The sequence below is a fragment of the Adiantum capillus-veneris genome, chromosome 4 (genome assembly GCF_014529385.1).
Source record: "Adiantum capillus-veneris isolate H3 chromosome 4, ASM1452938v2, whole genome shotgun sequence".
Taxonomy (NCBI): domain Eukaryota; kingdom Viridiplantae; phylum Streptophyta; class Polypodiopsida; order Polypodiales; family Pteridaceae; genus Adiantum; species Adiantum capillus-veneris.
In genome coordinates this window covers 49483096-49505907 of record NC_140934.1, presented here as the reverse complement: position 1 = coordinate 49505907, position 22812 = coordinate 49483096, and positions in this window count along the sequence as shown.

Below are 22812 nucleotides of genomic sequence, written 5' to 3'. Positions count from 1 at the left end.
TGAAAAGCTTAAAATTGATTCTTTGAACAACAAATTCCTGCATGAATTTTAGTAAAGGTGTCGAGATATCACCAAAGGTTGAAAAGACTGTTAGGTTTGCAAATGATTTTGCATCCACTGCCATAAGTGTGCAATCATTCACGAGTCTAAGGGACACATCGAACAGAATGATGTTAGCTTTGTATGTGTACTTTGTATGGTACACATAATTCATATGCACACTATGTAGACCAAAAAGGAAAACTCTACAAAAAGGATCAACCTGTGTTTGAACGGCCCACATACCAGCTCATAGAAGTGTGTCCAGTGATAGATCAGAAAGGATGGTTTATTTCAGACCAAAGTATCTATTATAACCCATCCTCTCTAGAGCTGAAGGATATTACCCGAGTGAACCCAAAAATCTGTTGAGAGCCAAACTCTCCTCCATCGGAAATCAAACTTCGATGTTGTGACCAAACGAGCACATACTTTGACAAAAACAGTCGTAGATATAGACGAGAGTCTAGCATCTATGATACCATGGGTCCTGAAACCATAGAAGCTCACATCATAGGAGACCCATGGGATAGACAATATCAGGGCAAAGATGATGCCATCTATAGCTTGACTTGGGGAATAATTTGTCATGTTTCAAGGAGATACATAGGTAACTATGTAGAAGGTTTACAGATACCAAATGTCAACAGTGCTACCCAAAATGTACCTTCACAGTCCTAAAAGGTGAGACTAAATCAGAGCCAAAAAGTTTTGAACTCTTATAATGAAGCAGTCTATAGTGATCACCCTAAGAAGGGGGGAGCTATAAATCCATCAAGCTCAGCTTATGTATCAGGAAATGCTACAGCAGTTAGAAGCCTTAGAGCTTCTAACCAACAGACCCTTTCAAAGCAAAAACCATTGAAAGATCATATGGTTGTTGGAAGTTTCCAATTGACCCAGATTCCATCAAAATCTGCAGACAAATGCTTCTATGAAGATCATCAAGGATAGAAGTTTCAGCTGATCTCCACAAGTCAAAGTCAAAAACCAACAAAGCCCATAGTGTTCAAACAGTTACATGTGACCAAGCTCACATATGCATATCAAGATGCACATGGTAACGATTATCAGCAAGATGCACATGATAATGATTATCAGCAAGATCATGACCTTGTACAAACCCATACGGATGGCCCGATTGAAGTCAAGGACTATTTGAAGATGATGCAAAGCCTTAAGCTACCAGAACAGGTGATAGTAAAGTCAAAGTCAATGGGAGCTAAAGTTCAGAAGGCTACACAAAGGCCACCACTAAAATCTCCTCCAAAGAGACAGATTTTGCCAAAAAGTACAATGGATCTTCTAAGGTCAAGAGTTACTCAGATGCAGGAGGACAATGCTCAACAATTGGAAAAAAGTGAAATATTACAGTAATATGAGTCGACATCAACGGAAGCAGGTGGTCAAACCAAAGAAAATGCAGATAAAGTTCAACCAAAGGACACTGCCACAGCAAAAGTAGTCAATTCAGACACGAATCCTAAGATGATCAAGTGCAACATTGTTAATGAAAACAAAGAGAAGCTGTCAAGAGAAGTAAAGCTAGATTTTTAGTTAGACAAGAACCTTATGCATTTTTGCACTTGGAAAAGATGTGGCCAACCACAACTGGAAGATGCTCCTGAATTTGTGAGCATATCAGTAGACAAACGAGCAGAATGCTGGGGAATCATCTCCACTACCATTGAAGTGAGTTCACAGATTATCACAACTCAATTTCATGTGATCACAATAAAGGATATGCCAGACAACATCATAATGGGAATGCCAATGGCCCAGAAGATGTTAGACATACCGAATGCAAACAAGATGCAGTCATCACAGACAACAAAGAAGGAAGACAAAGACAGGTCACCCGCGGACAACAGCAAAAAGTCCTCAAGCACAGTTAAAATGGAGACTGATATCAAAGCAAATCTTATTGAAGATGATCCATCTCCATCAAACAAAACTTTAAAAGAGCTTAAAGAAAATCAATCAATAGTAAGTGCAGATCAAACAGAGAAAAGAGCAACCATGGAAGCTATTGAGCAGAGAATGCCACCAAAGCCAGAAGTTAAGAAGAACGAGGTTGTAGTCAACCAAGAAGCAATAGGAAGTTCAAAGATCAATCACTCATTGCTAGTTGAATTAGCTGATGAAAGTCGAATTGGAAAACTGGGTCTCAAGCCACCCTACATAGAGCCACAGTTAGATCAAGATGAGACCATGGCAAAAGCAGAACAAAGATCTTCAATAGAACCAAAAATCCTAGATTCAGAGTTGCACAAGTCACAAGAATCAAAGAAAAATCTTGCAGACAAAGGTAGAGCTAAAGTGGACCTCCCACTCATTAGCAAAGAAGGTGTGATAGCATATGCCTCTACATCAAAGAACCCTCATGGATCAGCTTCTTTGAGCAAGTCAGGCTTTTATAATTTCAAGTCAATTGCTGACCCAACTAAAACCTCTAAAGAGACACCCCGAAAAGCAAAGGTATATCAGTCAAAGTACTCAAGAAAGCAAAGGAAAGTCAAGCAAGTGTTTGTTCCGAGCAGTTTAATCAAAGTCAATGATCCAATTTGGATTAAAGATGGGAAATCAACACAAAAAGACAAACACATGGGATGGATAGCATCACAATGGAGCTTAAAAGAACAAGAGTACTATGGAGGTAACAGACAGATTTGGGTACCAAAACCGCAGGTTAGAGCATATGAAGTAGCTTCAGGTCCCTCCCAAGAAGGAAGGCCCACAAGGTATCAACCTCAACAATATTCTAGGATAGCTAAGAAGCAGGTATATAATGGAACAACATCAAAAGATGCTAAAGTCAACCACAACTCTCAAGAGGATACATAAAAAAGATGGATCTCAAAGAATCTTCCTCTTGGACAAGGATTCTACACATGCTATACAAAGATTTGGCTACCAATCAACTACAAGCCAACTGCAACTACACCAAACCTGCATGAAGATCTCAAGAAATCAACAAGACCTAGAGCAAAGCACAGTTTCGGGGCGGTCACTTATCAAAAGCTTCATATATCACGTGCGTTCAAGAGGTTATTAATAATACCTCAATATACATACTATATTTACACTACATGCCTATTTAAAAAACCCCACCCCCCTGTATGTATACATTTTGATACATTTTGATCTTTTAATAATCCTCTCCGGTTAACTCACGTGATAGCATACACATTCTAAAAAGTGACCGCCCCGGGAGCACAGTCAACAATGGAGATACAAAGGTCATCAAGAGATTTGGATTACTAAATCTTCCAATGCTCCTAGTCAAAAGCCAAATGCCGATAGACAACAGAGGCCTACAACAACATCAAAGACTCCTATCAATAGGCCTACTTGGAGAATCAAACCGATAATGGAGTCCTCACTGTCAAAGAAGGACAACCCAACAAACACAAATGCAGATTCAAAGATGATAAAACAGGCATGGAAAAAGAAACCTTCAATGCCAACTTGGTCCTTCACTAATCCTCTTTTTGAGGATTCAAGCTTACTTTTACCTGACGAAATGTTTGTAGTAAGCTCAAGAACGTAAAAAGTCAAGTTGCCAGGGTGCAAAAAACACTCTTTGGCATAGTAAGGGTCGGACTGTTGAGCCATGAAATGAGCAAAGCATTAGTCCCAAAGCTTCAAGTCATATTAAACTTTTTGCTAAGAGTTGTAGTTATTATGCTTACGCTCAAGCTAGAAGAATTGAGCATATCTATGTCATGTCGCTCATGCTGGATGAGATGAGCATAAGTGTCCAATGATGGGACATCCTATTTATGCATACACAGAAATGCATGGAAAACAATATGCTGTACAAGAAAGGTTTTGAGGGGTTTTTCAGAAAGATGGTGTAGCTATAAAAGCATATGACATGACTTTGCAAGCTGGCACCCCTTTAAGAATTGTTTTCATTGATGAGGATATGTGCTCTCACCTTACTGTGCACTGTGCGTGAGTGTTGGACTTTACAACACTCCACCAATTGTAAGTTAATAGACTTCGACTAACTCCACTGAAACCTTTGGTTTTTCCTTAGCATTTGATAAAGAGGATCTGCAACATGTGCATATTATTTCATTCTCTTTATTGCTTACACTTTAGTTGGACAAGATCAATGGCCATGAGGACTACAAATATATCCCACTATGAATATTTCTTCAACCCCAAACACTAACTTTTCACTAGACAATGTAAGTTCACATCTTCCAACCTTGTTAAAATTTTGTCGCGATCATTGATGTGGTTTGACACATATTTGAGGCACCCCCTCAAATCTAGAGTCTCATCTTTTTTGACTATGTTGCATCCTTTGATTGGCACGTCATCAAGAAAGGGCATTATAATTTGAGGTATGAAGTCGTGTAGACCTTTCTTCATACCATTCATCATGTGTGAAACCGAGCTGGTTGCTCCCTGTGGTAAGGTGCAAATCCTTACCAAAACCAAGGGTGTTCTCATGGTAGTCAAGTCCCTGCTTTCCATTGCTAGTTAGAACTAACCATACCCTGAGTAAAAATCCCCCATATAATATATTGCCCTTCTTGCAAATGCCTCTACAAACTCATATACAATTGCCACTGCACCCATATTCCTGATTGTGACTTTGTTGACAGGTTGCATGTCTTGAATGAAGTGTAGGGCTCCATTTTTCTTTAGTACTGTGAACCATCTGCTGAAGTAAGGAGCACATGAAGGCTCCAAAATACCATCTTTATCTTTTCATTGAGTAAGTCTTTGAGCTTTGACAAGAGTTCTTTTGGCACTAGAATTGGTCGTAGATTCCACAAGGCACATGCGTTACAATGAATATTACCATTGGTTTGACTATAGAAGGATCCACACACCCTATCTTATGTGGCTCAAATGAAAATCTTTTCCATTCTTTGAGAGAATCTTCTCAAAGAATTTCCTTTCAACATGTGTGGAGGAGTCATTGCTTCCAACTTTTAACATCTTCAATGAACCTTGAGTAAACTTAAGCCCAATTCTTTTTGGATCTCCGAAATTAGGTTGCAAAAAAGCCTCCTCCATCTTTTCCTTGCAACTTGTAGGCAAAGGCAGTGCCACTAGTTTCATCTTCTTTGCTATAATATTGTACTTTGTCTCCATTCACACTTCTAGATCTTTTTGTGCATTGAAGCACTCCCCATCTTTAAAATCTTCAATGATTCTATACATGTCCATAGAAACTATTTTTACCATGTCATTTCCATGTTGAAAAATAGAACTTGTTATAAGATTGAAATCACCCATAGTATCTACAAAAGAAACCTCTTCAAAAACACCTAAAATGTACTCGTCATCATCTAGAAAATCATGGTTTTTGTATTTTCTTTGTACATTATTTACATGTTTTTTTTTCCTTTCTTTAAATCTCACAGAATTTTAAAGATACGGATCCATCTTCTTCTACTAGGACACCTGTAGAAAAAGCTTCATCTCCCTTTGGATCAGGCAAGAACCTTTTTCTTCCTATTCAACTGCACTCTCGCTTTACAATGGTACTCGACCAAAACCCCTCATCTCCCTTTGATCTCGAAACTCCTTACTTGATTTTGGTAGAGAATGGTCCCTTAAGCTGTCACAATCTCTCATGGTCAATGCAAACTGTCAAGAATTAAATAGCTCGTTTTCCATCTTTTCTTTTGACCCTGGCATAGGTAGATCCATCATCCATTACTTTTTTCTCCATTTTCACTGCGGTGATGTATGGTTGTCCAAGGATTAGAAGATAGCTTGACATCTCTTGAATAAAGAAAATCTGCTCACCTTTCACATGGTTACATTAACATTTAGACTGTAAGGTCCTCCTCTTAGCCCTTACTCTTGATGACATATCTAAGCCATCGACTTTTTGAATATGATCTAGTAAAGCACCCTAACTACCCACGAGACGCTTTCGGTTTTAACCATGCGAACGTGGATATAACCAATGCATGGGATATTAGTTTTATCTCAAGAAAAAAAAAATTATATAAGAAAACCAAGAAAGAATAAGAGTAAGGTGAAAAAGTAACTTGTTGAAAAGTAGCTTGTTGAAAAAGCCACTTGTTGAAAAATAGCTTGTTGAATAAGCCACTTGTTGAAAAGTAGCTTGTTGAATTGAAAAAGTAGCCACTTGCTGAAAAAAAGTAGCTTCTTGCATAAGTAGCTTGTTGGAGAAGCTTTGAAAAGGAAGAAAGGATATTAAGATATGCAAAAGTAACTTATCACGATAAGTTAAGGGCTTTATCAAATTAAGATTAAAAGGAGGCCTTCCCTACTCATTAAACACTTCACTTCACTTCTCTTCACATTTTCAAAAGTGCAAACTTGATGGTGAACTATGAAAAGCCAATGCTAATCTTCCTTCACACACACCCCTACACACCTCTCTCTCCTCAAGAGAAGCCATAACCATAATCAAAATTACCATTACACTCTTCACCTTCTCTCTCTTAGTCTACAAGCTTTCCATAGCTTGAATTTTCTTAACCTCTCTCTATTCACATAGCCAAATCGGTGGTTTTCAAGAAAAGTGAAGCGGAAAGAACCGGCTACGTCAATACACTTTGTCGTTACTCTTCCAAATCAAGGAGAAGGTCCTACTATATACACATTAAGGTAAGGTTACCTTGTTATTTCTCATTCTTGAACTAGATTTGCTTCCATGCTTACTTAAATTCCATAAAGTCATACCCTCTTTTCCCACTTACCAAATGGAAAGTTCCGAAACCATAAGCCTCTTCTAGCAACATAATTAATCCTCTCCACGGTAGTAAAGGTATGCGTAAATCCCTTCTTGAAGAAGATTTTTTTAATCATTCATACACTATTACATGCAAATTTTACAATACATAGAAGGGTTTCACTCTTGTATAAGCACTCAAAGGAAGTTTTTTGATAAATTGCCCAAGATTGCAAGTTGCTGCATTTCAAAATTTGTGTGTACCATGCATAGACACACCAAGAAAAAATCATTATAGAAAGCATATGCATTGTTCATTTCAAGTTTGTCTACTTTCAAGTTTGTTTTTGCAAATTCAAAGGGGGGAGTAAGGGGATAGCTTCACGGATGTCGTGACCGTGTTGCTTGAACATAAAACTCCCATCGCTTCCATGGAGATGCCCCATGGATGGCAATGATAAAAAGGGACAAATGGGATGCATCAAAGACGGGATTAACTCGAAACTTACTTTGAGACAAAACCTTAAACTTCCTTGAGATTCGTTGTTTTCTTAAGGTCTTGTTTGAGTAGAAAATTAAAAGGAATTAGGAATTAAGGGATTATAACTCAAGGAGGTTAATCTAAATTTAAATTAGGATTAAAAACTTTACCAAGAAGATTGATGTGGATAGCCCTAGCATAATATAGAGATTTATGGGTGAACTTGTCTCGTGTTTGTTAAAAGACCAGCGTAGGTGTTTACCTGTGAGATACAATGAGGGATGGTACTTCTTGGCTAGGACTAATAACAGTTGGTGTATGTTTTGAGATTGGGCTTATTCATTTCCCTAGAAATGGAATTGAATGGGAGTGTGTCCCGGCTGGGTGATAGGGACCCGTGGATATGTCTGGAAATGGGCCTAGTCTGGGTAAACCTGATGCCAACGAAAAAAGGAGGAAGGAAAAAGGATCCATGGAGGGATCATGATAAGGGAGGATGATGTGATTTAATTAAGGAACTCTTCAAATTTTTTGGTAAAAAGGAACCTCGGAAAATCTAGGAACCTAAAGGGGCCATTCCACAATTGTCCTCAACACCCGGACCTTTGCTCTTCTTCTCGGGATTACTGATTTAAAAGAAACCTAAAGTAGATTATCTTTGAAGCCTTTCCCACACAAGATAAAGAAAACCTAAGAATCGGAATCTGTGTAAAGGCGTCGCCTCCTCACGTGGCAGAGGAGACAGGATACCCGAGTCCTGGGACAAGGATAGGGATATGCCTGGAGAAGTATATGTGATTGTTTGAAAGATAGCTAGATAATTTTACTATTATTAAAGGAAAAAAGAAGTAAAAATATTGTATAAAGGAAAAAGGTGGGAACAACATGATAAATGCACATTTGCAAGGGTATGCAACAATTTGCATGTTGATTTCAAATGCTTGAAATGTATTCTGGGTTTGACATGATTGGAATAATGTTTTCTAGTATCATAGTATTACCTTGGGAAGGTGCATTTATCAAATGGTTTGGTGGGTGATTTTGGAGGGTTAAGTGTTGGCCGAAAAGTTGAACCCAATTTTATGTTGTCCTAGAAGTAAAGTCAAGAGCGGGGGAGAGGGATTCCGATCCACGGAGCGGGAGAACAAGTTGGGATCGAGGGATTCGTGTAGATTATAATACACTCACCTTATGCAAACACATTGATGGCTGTGCTCGGTCATAACCGGGAAAAAAGTGTCAATGACCTTGAACCAAGGGTGAATTAGAGAACTCTCCCAGTTGACCCTAGAAGGTTGAGTTCCAAGTTAGTTTGATGACTTCGATTGGTAAGTTTAATCGGTAAGCAAAGGTTCTTTGGGGCTAAGGGTTTCATATGAGAGAAAGTGAATGTTATCACCCCCTTGAGTTGGCATCGAAGAGCAAGAGGAGTCCTGTCTTGGTGTCGGTCTCAAGCGGGAGGGATGGCGGAGATCACGGTGTATCTATTTCGAGATGGTACTCTTGGTGGTCCCTGGGCATGGCCCTCACATGGACAAGAACCCTAGATATCCCTAGAAGAGTTTTTTGCAGCCCTAGTCATCAACCTGTGGTTAGTATCAATCAACCACTTTCTCTTTATATAGAGACTCTTGGACATGAGGTTAATCTTTGAACCATGGTCTATCAAGGCCACATAAAGCTCTTGGAGATCTCCCACTTTAACCAAGGTTTTTGTTGTAACCCTCCTAATGGTTTCTAGAATAGTGGCTCTTCTAAATGACTTCCTCCTCATCTTCATCTTCAAACTTAACATGCCTATTTTTGCCGCCCAAAGATTGATAGAAGCTTACAACATTCTCATCTTCATCCTTTGTTGTACTTGTATCACATGAGTCTTTGAAGCACTCTCTTCAGGCTCTAATTTGATAGACAATGTTAAAGCTTGTCTCTTTCTTCTTATGATATCAATGATTTCCTTGTGGAACTCTCTCTTTGCAATGCCAAGGACTTCTCCTAATGTAAACTCCATCTTTCTATTTAAGATCCTTTCTTTCTTTAAATATGTGGTAGATTCAATATCTGATTGTAGCTTGTATGATGGGCTTTTTCCTTTTCTCTTTCCTTTATCTTGATTTTCCTTTGGTGCATCATCCCTCATTGGTGTACTTCTTGTGATGGAGGTTCCCTTGACATGGGATTTTGAGTGGGAACCCTATCCTTTGTTTCTCCACCTCTTGTAGCCCTCTTTGAGGGACCTTCATCTCCATTTTCTCTCTTGCATTTTTCTTCAACAAGTGCCTTGATTTCTCGACACTTTTCAATATAGGCATGCATTGACAACATATCTACAGCTTCATTCCACCCAGTCTCAAAACGAACATAATATCTAGCTTCATGCAAGATTTCTTTTGTTAACTTTCCCTTTATAGCTAACTCCATTGCAGATGGCCACACATCTTCACCATCCTCACTCACGTCTTAAATAAGTTTTGATACTTTGAGTATGACTTGGCCATCCTTCAAGCCAAATGATGCTTCTTTAACCATTAAGATGGCATGAGTGGTTTCCATGTCCTCAACTAGTTTTTTTATCTCTCCTTTGCCAAAGTTGGCTGCCAAGGACTCTCCTGTTTCACTTAGATGTATCTTTCCCTCTTTGAAGAAGACAAGATCTTTACCCAAGGCAACTTTGAAGCTTTCACAGTCCCTTCTTGGATGGTTTGAACTATCACACCATATGCACCTATTTACAAACCCCTCTCTGCTATGAGGTCTTAACCCCACGACTGTCCAAATGTTTGCCCCTTTCCTTCATTCCTTGCTAGCTTTAATTTCAGCTCACATATGCCCTTCATAAGTTCTTCAAGTATAGATGCATCATTCTTAGAAGCTATGACAGAAGATTTTGGTTGCTTTTAAGAAATAGCAAAAACTGGAGTATCGTTGTTCAACACCATCTTGTCTCTTCTGTGCTGCCTTTTTTCCAATAGGGAGACTGCATCTTGTACATTATTCCACCTCGTCTTCAAACCTTGATTTGTATCTTTGTCTTCCAAGAGAAGATCTAACTTTTCTTCAATTTCTTTGCTCGCTCCTTTTAGGAAGAGTTCGACCTTCTCCCTTCCAAGGAAGCTTGTTCAATTTGTGATAGTTGAGCATTTTGCTGTTCAAACTCTTTAAGAAGCTCTATAGCAAAAATCTCTTCTTTAGGCTTTGCGACCCAATCTAAGAAAGTCCTTTTGGTCATCCTCTCATAGTCCTCCATAAAGTAGTCTTCTTTTGTTTCTTCTATGAGCATTTTGGATTGCCCTAATATGGTCTCTGATCTCTAGAACACAGACTAACTCAAAACTTTGGACCGTGTCTTCCTTGCACACTCAATTCAACTCCATTTCCTTCATATAATCTTGTAGATAATTTTTGATTTCCTTGCTCTCAAAATAGTCAATTCTCTTCAGAATGGATTGAAGTGTTTTGGTGGTTGAAATCTGGCTTCTTTTCACTGCTTGTTGTTGCCGCATACACATGGAAAATGCTTGAAAAATCTGCATGACTACAAGATCAAAGTGCATCCCTTGTGTCTTTGGATTTTCATCTATGGCTAGCAAAGCGTGTAGATATGTTCAAAAACTCCCACCCTAGTAGCTTTGCACCGCGTTCATCAGAAATGTCGGATTGTGTGCGGTCTAGCTGGGAAGGTACAAAACCTATGGATATGAGACTTTGTGATGAGAATCACAAAAATTTCGTGAAAAAAGATTCACCAACCCTCTTCCTAAAGATGGTTTAAACTCTAAGATCGTTCGTGATGGATAAGTCACAAACCCTCTTTGCTATCGTGCTTGGAATCTGCTTGTTTTCGTAGTCAAAATTATGATAAAAGGATCACCAATCATATTCAATTTTACTTACAAAGATCAATTGAAAAGACTAAAGTTTCAGCCATGAAACCCCAATGCTCATACAAGCATAAATCACAATCAAAACCCAAACCTGATCTTTCATGGAATCATGTAGCCCGGTCGACCCCAATTACATAGTCGTAACATCAATCAACTGAAAGGAATACACGTGCTTCCACCTTCACGGAGACCTGATTTTGAAGAGATTTAAGAGCTTATAAATTGAATCCCACACACCATTTTGATAAGGGAAAACCCTAATTCACTCCCTCACAAGCTCAGATACAAGATTGCGAAGAGACTGGACTGCACTACACATACATTGAGCAACCATGAAAGCAATTGCATACTAGTGGAAAATTATCGGTTTTTTCTCACTTAAAAGAAGCCTTCTCTCTCTTCTCATGGTATTTTCAGCTGATGTGTCGATTTTTGGGCCATCTTTTCACTTTGGACCAAAATGGTCATTTTCAACTCATTTTTGACCCAAAAAAGGTCATTTTTTTGTGAAAATCCCAAACGGAGTCAAAAAATCCATAAATTTGTGGAATCACTGGCATAAGCATAGAAAGCATAGATATGCATCATTTTTCATCAATATTTCAATTTGGATCACTTTCCATGCAAATTTTGCAACGGTGCTTATTGTGGGTATCGAAGGTTCATTCTACACCTTAGGGAATAATATAGAGAATATGGTTAGTTGTAAGACTTTATAGCTCATTCCACTTACATTTTTTATTTTATCTGGCTGTTAAATTTGGTATTTGCTACATAATGCTATGACATATTTCAGTTGACTGATTTCTTATTAAATATTTATAGATGTTACATAACCCCATATCATTGTTTTTTATTGGTTTTTTAGTATGATTTCCAAATTATTATTTTGAAAATGGAAGATAGAGATTCTAAAATTCCTTCATGGCATTCAGATAAATTTGAGTTTTCATTTTCTTTTAACTTTCATGTGCACGTGTGTGCATGTATGCATAAACACCAACGCAAAATTATATTTGGCAATCTTGAGATAAGAATGATGGGTTATCTAGAATTTTGATTCCTTGGCATATGGTTAGCACACACTCACACATAAGATTTTGTAAGTGCACTCTAATGCAAGGCAAGGTTGCTTCAAAGTGAAGCAACTTGTACATTGTTTACTTTATTTGTCCATGAACCATGCCGAAAAACATTTTATCCCAATTTTTCTTTCCTTTTAACATTCTCTCTCTCTCTCTCTCTCTCTCTCTCTCTCTCTCTCTCTCTCTCTCTCTCTCTCTCTCTCTCTCTCTCTCTCTCTCTCTCTCTGTTAGAAGCTGGACACACCCCACGGCATCTAATTATTCGGAAGATTATTCTTTTTGTAATTATTCATTCATTGAGGAAAACCTGATTCTTCACCTTGTAAATATTGGGACTTATAGAAGTTTCCAGATTGTATCCCAGTTTTGATAGTTAGATTGAGCGGATGGTTGATTTTGGAACTTTAGGGTTTGAGAAATTGTAAGGTATATATATCACTTTTTGACCTTAATGAAAAACCTTTTGTCATTTTAAAGAAGTTTTAAAGTCTGTGAGTGAGCGTACTGTGTACGCTCACTGTGTACGAGAGAGAGAGTGTGAGCTTCATCTTGACGCTACGTGTGCTCCGGTGGTCGGAATCGAGTGCGGAGAAGTGCAGCGTGTTGCCCCCGACGAGAGCTACGCACCGATACCTACATTGCGCGCGTATGGTCCGGTTTTGCGAGCTCCTTCTACGAGCTTCATCGGGTGTTTGGGTGAGCATACGTTGTCCGATTTTGCATTGCAGCATATCCACGCATTCACATTGAGTAGAACTAAACATTAGGCACTTTAGATTTCGGAAAGGAAGACCTGCAGATTTCGGCTAGACATCCTACGTGTTTCTGCACCAGGTGTTTTGGGTTGGGATTTTGGTTCTTAGACCTAGGAAGAGCGACCTATTGGTATTAGTAGGATCTCCTCAAGTTCTATGGTGTTTCGAGATTGTTTGATGGGTGTTCGGCTCTAGAAAGCGTGGTAGGAAGTTTCCTCTTATGCACTCTTGAAGGCTGTGACTTAAACAATTGGTAGAGACCTCTGTAGGAATTAGTTAGGAGTCGGTCGAGTGTAGGTTGACACCTTATGCTTGCTTCCACGCACCTACGGGTCGAGCTTCGTCCTTAGCTGACATTACATGTTAGGTGAGTTCTCGTTGTGCTGACGTCCATCCCGGCGTATCCGTCCAACATTGGCGCCACTGCCGGGGACGAAAACCTTAGGTAGGTGACCGGAACTAATCCTTGAGGATTGGGATTTTTGGCTTGCCAAGAGTTTTGTTTTACATTTAGAGAGGAGAGCCTGAGGGTGGAGGACGCTCTAGGTCTTAGAGGGAGTCTAGGAAGCGTGTGTCTGGCCTAGATCCTTCGACTTAGGTAGATTAGGTAGACCAAGGTAGTTTTAGGTAGTAGTCGAGTTCTTGAGTAAGAGTTGGAGTGGTAGAAGTGGTGAGAGGAGAGCTTGAGAGTCCGGAGAGGCCAAAAAGCAACCAAAAACACCATTATCACCATTTCACATGATAAGTAGGAGTAGAGTAAGTAGGACATCATGATTCAGGATCTAGCGCATTTCATGCATGTATACTTGCTTTGTAAAGTCATTACAAGTTTGTAAAAGACGCAAAAAGATGCAAAAGTGTGTTTGAAAGCCTAATCAAAGTCCAAAAGTTACTGTGAATGTTTCTGATAGATCTACAGAGCATCAGAAGCATTTCTGTCAGAAAAAAATTAATTTCAAGCCAGGAGACATCCTACGCATAGGATATCTACAGGCTAATCTGGGAGGAATTTTGGGATTTTGAGTTTACCAGTGTGTTCAGAAGGTAGGGTTTACTCTACTTTCAACTGGAAAGTGAAAATTTGGCCATATCTTGACAGGATAAGGCAAGATAGACTGAAATTGCCAGACATCCTACCCAAATAGTGCCAAAACATTATTTTGAGACCAAAACCATAAGAGGGTTGCATGAGCATGTCTTGCAGGATATATTGAGTGACTAAAAGGGGTTTCACCTCATTTGGGTGAGAAAATTGGGTTCAAAGCGGACTTTAGCACTTTTGACTGAAAAAGGAAAGAACAGTTGAAATTTGGGACTTTTGAAATCCAAACCAAAATCTAAGCATACCACTGGGTTACTGACATCAAGGGGAAACTGTGGGTCAAGTCTGGGGTCAAACAGGCCAAATAGACATCCTACACGTAGGATGTCTTCTGAGTGATTTGGGACTCCAAACCAAATTTTGAGTATACAAAAGTGATCAACAACTTAGGGAGAGCCTGGGCTTTAAGTTAGAAGCCATTCTGATGAAATAGACATTCTACACGTAGGATATCTAAAGCAAGAAATTGAAGCCAGACTTTGACAGTGAGCATAGACAGGTGTTGTATAGCCTAAGGCAAGCCTCCTAGTCAATTTTGGTCCAAATTTGAGTTGATTAGATTGATCAATATCAGCAACAGGCAGTCGGAACAGATTTTTGGCTCATTGACCAGCTAATAGGTGTCCAAACCAAAAAGTAAAAGCAGCTGTAAGCTCAGCACAACAAGGGGAAACCACAGTGCAAAAATCCAGGCAAAACACAGCAGGAGACATCCTACGCGTAGGATGTCTATTGAGGCATACTGCAAAGAAAATTTGACCTAGCATAGACAGTGAGATTCTATTTGGCTTAAGGGTTCCAGAACTTCTTTTAGAAGTGAATTTGGACCTTGGTTGCCCATTTGACGAAGCAAAGACTGAATTCAGATTTTTTCATGTAAATTGACCAACATCCGAGGGAAGTAGAGTTTCAGATTAGCATACCTAATCCAGAACATCAACAATGTATAAAATACAGTAGTGGTTGAGATTAACCCTCCACTTATACCAATCATTACTAAGATAACCTCTAGCAGATAAATGCTTTGACTCGATTGCCGAAATTAAAACGCTTGTGTACAGGTATATTCAACAACAAAGCAAGAAGTTGTGCAGAAACTGACCCTTTGCCAGGTGAGTGGTTGGATTTGTGATAAATTGCATTGATAATCTTGATGAATTTAAGATCAGAAAGATACATTGTTAGAGACCAGAAGGTGGCAGGTGACCAAGATAGCTTAGTGTCCACCGAAGAGAGTGTAACTCAGGCAAGGCTAGATCCGCTAGCACCGATTATTGAGGAAGGTAGTGATACTGACACTTCGTCAGACAAATATTTCTTCATGATGGGTAGTCAACAGCCAGGAGGTTTCACCTATGATGTACCTATGCGAGGAGGAAGCACCTCCCAAAATCCTTTGAATTATTCCAAGCTCATTGTGATCTTCTTAGAGGGAACAAAATCGAGGGGAGCCCTAGTCTATTCTGACTATTGAGGCCGCAAGTGCATTTGTATCCAAGAGAGGCCAGCTCAAAGATTGGAGATAATCCGAGTATATGATGATGGAGATAGATTCCGAGACGAAAAGGGGAACCACTATCTAATAGTTAGTAACCCTGAAGATTACAACAGATATGGAGATAACGTGGCGAAAGGGAAAATGGTTTCAGAAACTCAAGAACCGCCACCAAACATTGATCGACCCGGAGCTATTTTTATGTATGAAAAGAAAACAACTAGGGTTCCAACTTATAGTGAGAACGTGGGAATCTACAAAAATGAGAGTGAGGGTATAGTCTCTTACTTTCGCAGCAAAGAACCATACGTAAACGAACTAAGCAAAGACAAGGTTCTTTACTTATTCTCTTATGAAACTACTACGGGGTAGGGTATAGTTTTTGTTGATAGATACGGGCTAGAATACCAACATATTCTCCGAAAGGAGGTAGAAAGGGCAACAGGTCCAGGAGCATCAGCATATGCCCCCGAGGAAGTGCCAAGAGCCACCTACACCCCAAGCAAGTCAACGAATCCTTTTTCAGATGAATATGACGCTACCTCACATTCCACCCGACCGCAAGCATTCAACAACCAAGACCAACTGGCAAACCAGCCTTCATTGCAGGCATGGCTTCGACAGAGTGCAACAATGGAAAAAGACCAAAACCGAGATGGTTATCAAGCCGCATGAGGGATAAGGGATTTTCAAGAACCACCACTCTATTCAAGGTATCAGGGAGAGAGTAAGCCAAAGACTCAAGGGTCGACTGAGCCTGGAGGACCACCCATAGAACGAGTTCGAAGAGAAGAACCACCTTCAGCGAGAACCGTTAGAAATTATGGCTTAGGAGCACCATTGGGAGAGGGACTAGCCTATTACAGAAGACCTGAGGAGGTATATCGATTAGGACGGGGAGATCCAATGATGAGGTTTGTAGATCATCGGAGAATTAGGCCTTCTCAAGTGCAAAAATGGGTAAACAAGAAATACACAGGAAGCAGAGACCCAAGAGATCATGTAGTAGCCTTTGTGCGTGTAATTAGAGCCGAAGAGGTGTTAGATTTTCCTTCCCAATTTGCAGGGTTTGGACTAACCCTAGAGGATGATGCTGCCACTTGGTTTGACTCTGTAGAGCGTAGAGACTTTGAGTCTATGGAGGAAGTGTTTGACGAGTTTATCGAGGAATTCTCACAAAGGGGAATAGCTCATAATACCGTTTCACAGATCCATAAATTCAAACAGAAAGATGGAGAATCTGTACGAAAGGCAGCCCTAAGACTAAAAAGATATGTTAATTTCTGTCCTGTTGAAGAACTGCCAACTCAGTCCAGACTTATGCTGATATTCATCCAAGGACTAAGGAATGCAGATCTCCAGAAAGACTTACATATGAAGAGGAGCACTACGTTGAATGAGTTGACCAAGGAAGCTCTTTACCTAGTGGGGACAATTGTGCGGTCTACAAAGAGGGGGAGTTCAAGGACCTTGATGACGATTCGTCTTCACAACAAAGTGGAAGCAAGTCTTCTAAGACAACACCGAAAGGAGAAGTGGCTGTAAACCAGGAGCAGCTCGTAGATGAAGTGCTAAAAAAGATCAACTTGTACGCCAAACCCCAGGCTAAACAGCCCAAGTGGTGTGCTATTGAACAAAAATGGACAAACCATGGGACCGAGGAATGTTATTATAACAATGTATATGTGAGAGAGAGACCTTACACTCCCCAAGCTCCACTAGCTTCCCCTCAAGTTCCACCGATGCCTAGATATCAAGCAGGCAACCTACCAGGACCTGTAGGTGTCGAAAGACCACAACCGGTGTTGGGGCAACAACCACCCCTACCAGGATTACGACCGGTTGGTATAAGATACACACCAACAGTAATTGAATCAGAGGATAAGGCTTTGGTGCCTATGCATGCATATTATGAAGATCCCAATGGATATGCGGCAAACCCTGTCTATTATCGACCAGAAGAACCCTCGACACCAAAACCATGGAGCATGATAGGAAATACAGGACCACCAACTGCTACACAAGCAGCAGGAGAAGGAAGATATAGCTCAGATGAACGAACACTGATGTTCATAGCTAATGGGGGCATGGGAGGGCAGAGACATGCATACTAACAAAGAGGAGCTCAAGGAGCACCTCAACAACCCAAGGGACCCTGCTACAAGTGTGGTGGAGACCATTGGCTGAGAGACTATCCTCATGATGAAATCATTAGAGTCAATGCGTATTGCTCAAAATGTGGAATTACTTATTTGGTTCCCGATTGCCCAAAAAACCCGAGCAAAAGAGCAAAAACCACCTTGAACATGTTAGAAACAGTACCTTCCAGTGGAGGATCGGAAAATGAAACAATCATACCCATCCAGGCGGTAACACGAGCCTAAGCTCAAAGAAGGACAAATGAACCCATAGTTAAAGAACCAAAAACCGATGCCCAAAGTTCGGAAACGAGAAATAAGAGAAGCACTTGGAAAGCTAGAAAGGCTCATAGGAAAGCCAGGAAGGAACGAGAGCAAACAGCCCTATCCGAGGAGTTGAAACATACAAAGGATAGATTGGAGCGATTAGAGGATCTAGCTAGCTTAAGCTCACACACCACAGCAACCATAGCACCCAAGGAAATAGCAGAGCCCAAAAGTGCAGGATCAAGAGGATCTGTACTGGCTGACAAGGTAAATGAGCAGTTGGATGCACTTCTAAAAGCTTATGAAGCTCGACTTAAAAAGAACCAAACCCAGGAGCAAAGGTGGATGACTTATCCATATGCAGAAATAGAAAAACAAAGGTTGGATATGTGTAAAAAGATGATCGAAACAGCTCAATCATTGATGGAAGACCCGCTGGGTAAACCTACAAATTGGCATGAGGCACCAGCTCCAACCCCTATCCAACCAACATTAGAGAAACATGTAGAAACGAAGGAAAGACTCACTAATGCCTATGAGTCCAGAGGAGAGCATGTCATAGTGCCAAATACTACAGATAGGACAAGTGACGGATTCCAGCCTAAAATATTGGCAGAAATGGGTAAGGACTGTAATGGTTTAGATGATCTGTGGAAGCAAATCCGTGAGGCCAAGGAGGCTAATAGGATGAGTAACCACATGAATAGCACGAGAAAAGAAAAGAATGTAACCTTACCACCCATTGAAGAATTGAGGCAAGATGGCAAATGAACTTGAGATACATTCACAAGGGGGAGACCAAGGATCAATTAGTTCGGGGCATAGCCAACCAGACTCGCTAAGAACTTTACCCTCTTACCTAGGAGAGTTACGGAAGCCAAGTCGGAGGTGAGAGCAATCCCTTCTCAAAGACTTTCCTCTAACAAGGTGGTGGATTTGCAAGGATTGATTGAGTTGTTGTCCACTCCGGTGGTATGCACAATCACATTGGCAGAACTCCTAAGGTTACGGCCAAACATGTGGACCCCAGTAGGTAAATGCCTAGAAAAATTTGGAGTAAAAGACCCCACTGTGAGGCTTCAGGAAGGGATCAGAGAGTTGGACAGGCCTCAACTAAACACTAGGCCAGTACCATTGAACAAGGTTGGGGAGTACTGCGAAGGGGAAGATGGAAACACCACGCTACCGGTAGAATTCCAAGGAGTAGTTTCCAAAGCGATTCTTGACAGCGGAGTAGGAGTTGCTATCGCCACCAAGGAAATCTGGGAAAAATGGGGAAAACCACCTTTCAGGGCTACCAGGATGAAACTGCAATTGGCAGATGGGTTCATGGAGAAGCCTCTAGGACTCTTAGAAAAAGTGATTGTCACTTCGTGCGGAATCGAGTATGAGCATACATTTGCAATAGTCGATTTCGACAAAAAGAATATGAGATCATCTTGGGGAGACCATTCATGCGACAATTGAAGATGGTCCAAGATTGGGGTTATGACCACATATACCTCACACATGGCAAGACAACAACTAAAATACACCTGAAAGACCATAGTTACAAAGATGTGAACCAAACACCTGTGGAAGAGTTTGATTCAGCTACAGTAGCAAGACCAGAACTCCCAGCATGGTTAGGGAAACCAAAAGAGCTATGGATGTGCGGAGCTTCACATTGTGGAAGCTTAAGAAGAGAGGAATGCGTCTTAGAAAGAGCAATTGAGGACAAAGAGTATATTCCGGAACCTTTCCCTGAAGATTCCTTGGAACCTCTCGAATGGGAACACATACTAGCAACATGGGATGTCTGTACCATTACTGTTACCATATACATGTGGTAGTGATGTGTGTGAACACACTAGGACCGCCGGGGCATTTTTTCCCTCTTTAGGAGGTTTTTTCCCCCGTGCATTGTATATACACCCATCACTCTAGGGCTATCTATCTTTCCATTGCACACTCAATAACACATTCTCTATTGTGTGCCTTGAGCTTCCTTCGTCTTCTCCAAGTTGTGTGTGTTTCTCTGCAACCCTAATTCCAACAATTGGTATCAGAGCAGGTCACGTCCTCCCGGGCTTAGTCGCCAGCTGCTCCAGCACACGCCTGCTCACTTTCTCCGATTTCAGTGAGCTTTGGCGAGCGTTCGTAGGTCGACAAATATTTTGGGAAAGCTAGAAGAGCTTGGTCTGCTCAGAATTTTGATTTGGGCTCATTTCGGCCTCCGTTTCCACTACGGGCAGTACTGCACAGGCTATTTCGTCATTTTGTGCAGATTTTCTGTCAGTGTCGTTTTCTGCATAACAGGTGCCTTATAGTCTTCTACGGTTTGTGCTATATAGCACAAGTTGTTCCCGCTCCATTTCTCCTATTTTCGGGCAGTTTTCACATCAGGTGCAGCATTTACCATGGCTGACAACAACAACACAGATGTGTTCAAGATGTTTGCTGTTGAGGACAGGTTGGATGGGGACAACTACCCTATGTGGGCTTATATGATGCAACATGTTCTTGTGTCAAAAGGTGTCTGGAACATTGTGCAGGGCATTGATGTACGTCATGGTTCTGAAGATGTAGGCGATATTGAGGATGTTGCAGGTCTTGCTGCAAGGATTGCAGCTGTTAGAGTTGTTTTGCCTACAGCAGAACAAGCTCGTTGGGATGTTAAGGATGCGCAGGCTCATGCATTGATTGTGTTGTCTGTGAAGCGCACCATTATTCCTCACATCCGTTCAGCAAAATCTGCAAAACAGGCTTGGGATATTCTAGCAGGTCTTTATGCAAGCCGCAATGAGGCTAAAATTGCTTTGCTGCGTAAAGAGCTAGAGTCAAAGATTATGCATGAGGAAGATGATATGGACACTTTCCTTGCTAGTGTCAAGGATATCAATGAGCAACTCATTTCTGCAGGTGAAGTCATTTCGGACAGTTCCCTTGTGCAGACTGTTCTTGATGCCTTACCAGATTCCTACCAGACTTTTGCTAGTACTTGGAGACTGATGACCCAAAGAAATCCTGAAGTTGTCAAGTTTGATGCATTATGCACATTGCTGTTGCAAGAGTCACTTTCTAGAAAAAACAGGACTAGGCAGCGTGCAGTTGAACAGGCTTTTATTGCTTCTCAAAGAAAGGGTGGTAACAGTAATGCAGCCACTTCTTATGGTTCTGCTGCGAGTGGCAAAAATTCTGTTCCTAATGCTTCTGCTGGCAGCACTTCGTCTGGCAATTCTGGTGATAAGGGCAAAAAGAAGATGCATTGCCATTATTGTAAAGCCAATGATCACTTGATCAAGTCGTGTCCTAAGTTGAAGGCCAAAGAGGCTAAGAAGAAAGAGGGTGGTTCCACTGCAAATGCTGGTTCCACTACAAATGCAGCCATTGTTGAGTCTTCTGTGAAAGGAGATTGTGATGCTGATGTTGATGCAGAATGGGCTTTTAGCGCAGAGTGCACTTACAATCCTGTTGTCCATGATGCATGCTTGTCAGTTGCTGCAGATTCACATGTGTGGTATTTCGACAATGGTGCTACAAAGCACATTACCTCACATCGTGAATTGTTTACCTCTCTCGAGTCTGTCCCTCATGGGAATTCAGTCACTTGTGCCAACAACGCCTCTTATCCAGTTCAGGGAGTTGGAAAGATTGTGCTCACTGCTGCTAATGGCAGTTCCTTCACACTTGTTGATGCACTTTATGTACCTGGGATCAAGAAGAATCTCTTGTCTGTATCCGCACTTGCTAGACTTGGACTTGTAGTCAAATTTGTGGATGACAGATGTACAGTTCATGATCTCAGTTTTGGTGATGAAATTGTTGCATCTGGGCTTTTGTGCCGTGGGCTGTATAAGCTCACTTTGTATGACAAGTGTGGACAAAATTTTGCAAATGCTGTTGCAGATTCAAGGGCTATTTCAGATGCAAAACTTTGGCATGCACGTTTTGGTCATCTGAATTTTTCCAGTTTGCTGCGTTTACAGAAATCTGATATGGTTGCTTCTTTGCCGCCTCTTGAAGCACCTGTCAAACATGTTTGTGAAGGCTGTATTCTGGGTAAAATGCAGCGTTCTAAGTTTCCAAAGGATGGTTCAGTTAGGGCCACATGCAGGTTGCAGCTTGTGCATAGTGATGTTTGTGGGCCCATGCAAACTCCGTCCTTGGGCAATTACCTGTACTTCGTGACTTTCATTGATGATTACTCTAGGCATGCATGGGTATTTCCGCTTAAAGCGAAGTCCGAAGTTTTTATGTGCTTCAAACAATTTTTGGCTATGGCTGAAAATGTCTCAAAATGTACTATGGGCACCCTCCGTTCCGATCGAGGGGGGGAGTATATGTCTCATGAATTTAATGCATTTCTGGCTAGTCGTGGGATAAAACACCAATGTACAATGCCTTATACACCTCAGCAAAATGGTGTTGCTGAGAGGAAAAACAAGTCACTAACGGAAATGGCACGATGTATGGTCAAAAGTCAAGCTTTGCCGTATTCTTTTTGGCTTGAGGCCATCATGTGTGCCACTTATGTACTTAACAGGTGTCCTATCAAAGCTTTGCAGTCTATTACTCCATATGAAGCATGGCATGATAGAAAACCTTCTATTGAGCACATGCGTGTTTTTGGCTGTTTGGCATATGCTTTGGTGCCACAAGTGCAGCGCAGAAAATTGGATGATAAGGCTGTCAAATGTATTTTTGTTGGTTATAGTGCTGAAAGCAAAGGTTACAGGTTGTATCATCCGCAAACAAAACGTATTCTGGTTCACGGGATGTAGTGTTTGTGGAAGACTCTGTTCAGCCCTTGCTGTCATGTACTAGAGACAGTAATGTAAGCTCACAGGACATTTATGACACTTTGTTGCCTCTTTTCAGTGGTGAAAATACGAATGTAAGTTCCAATGAGAC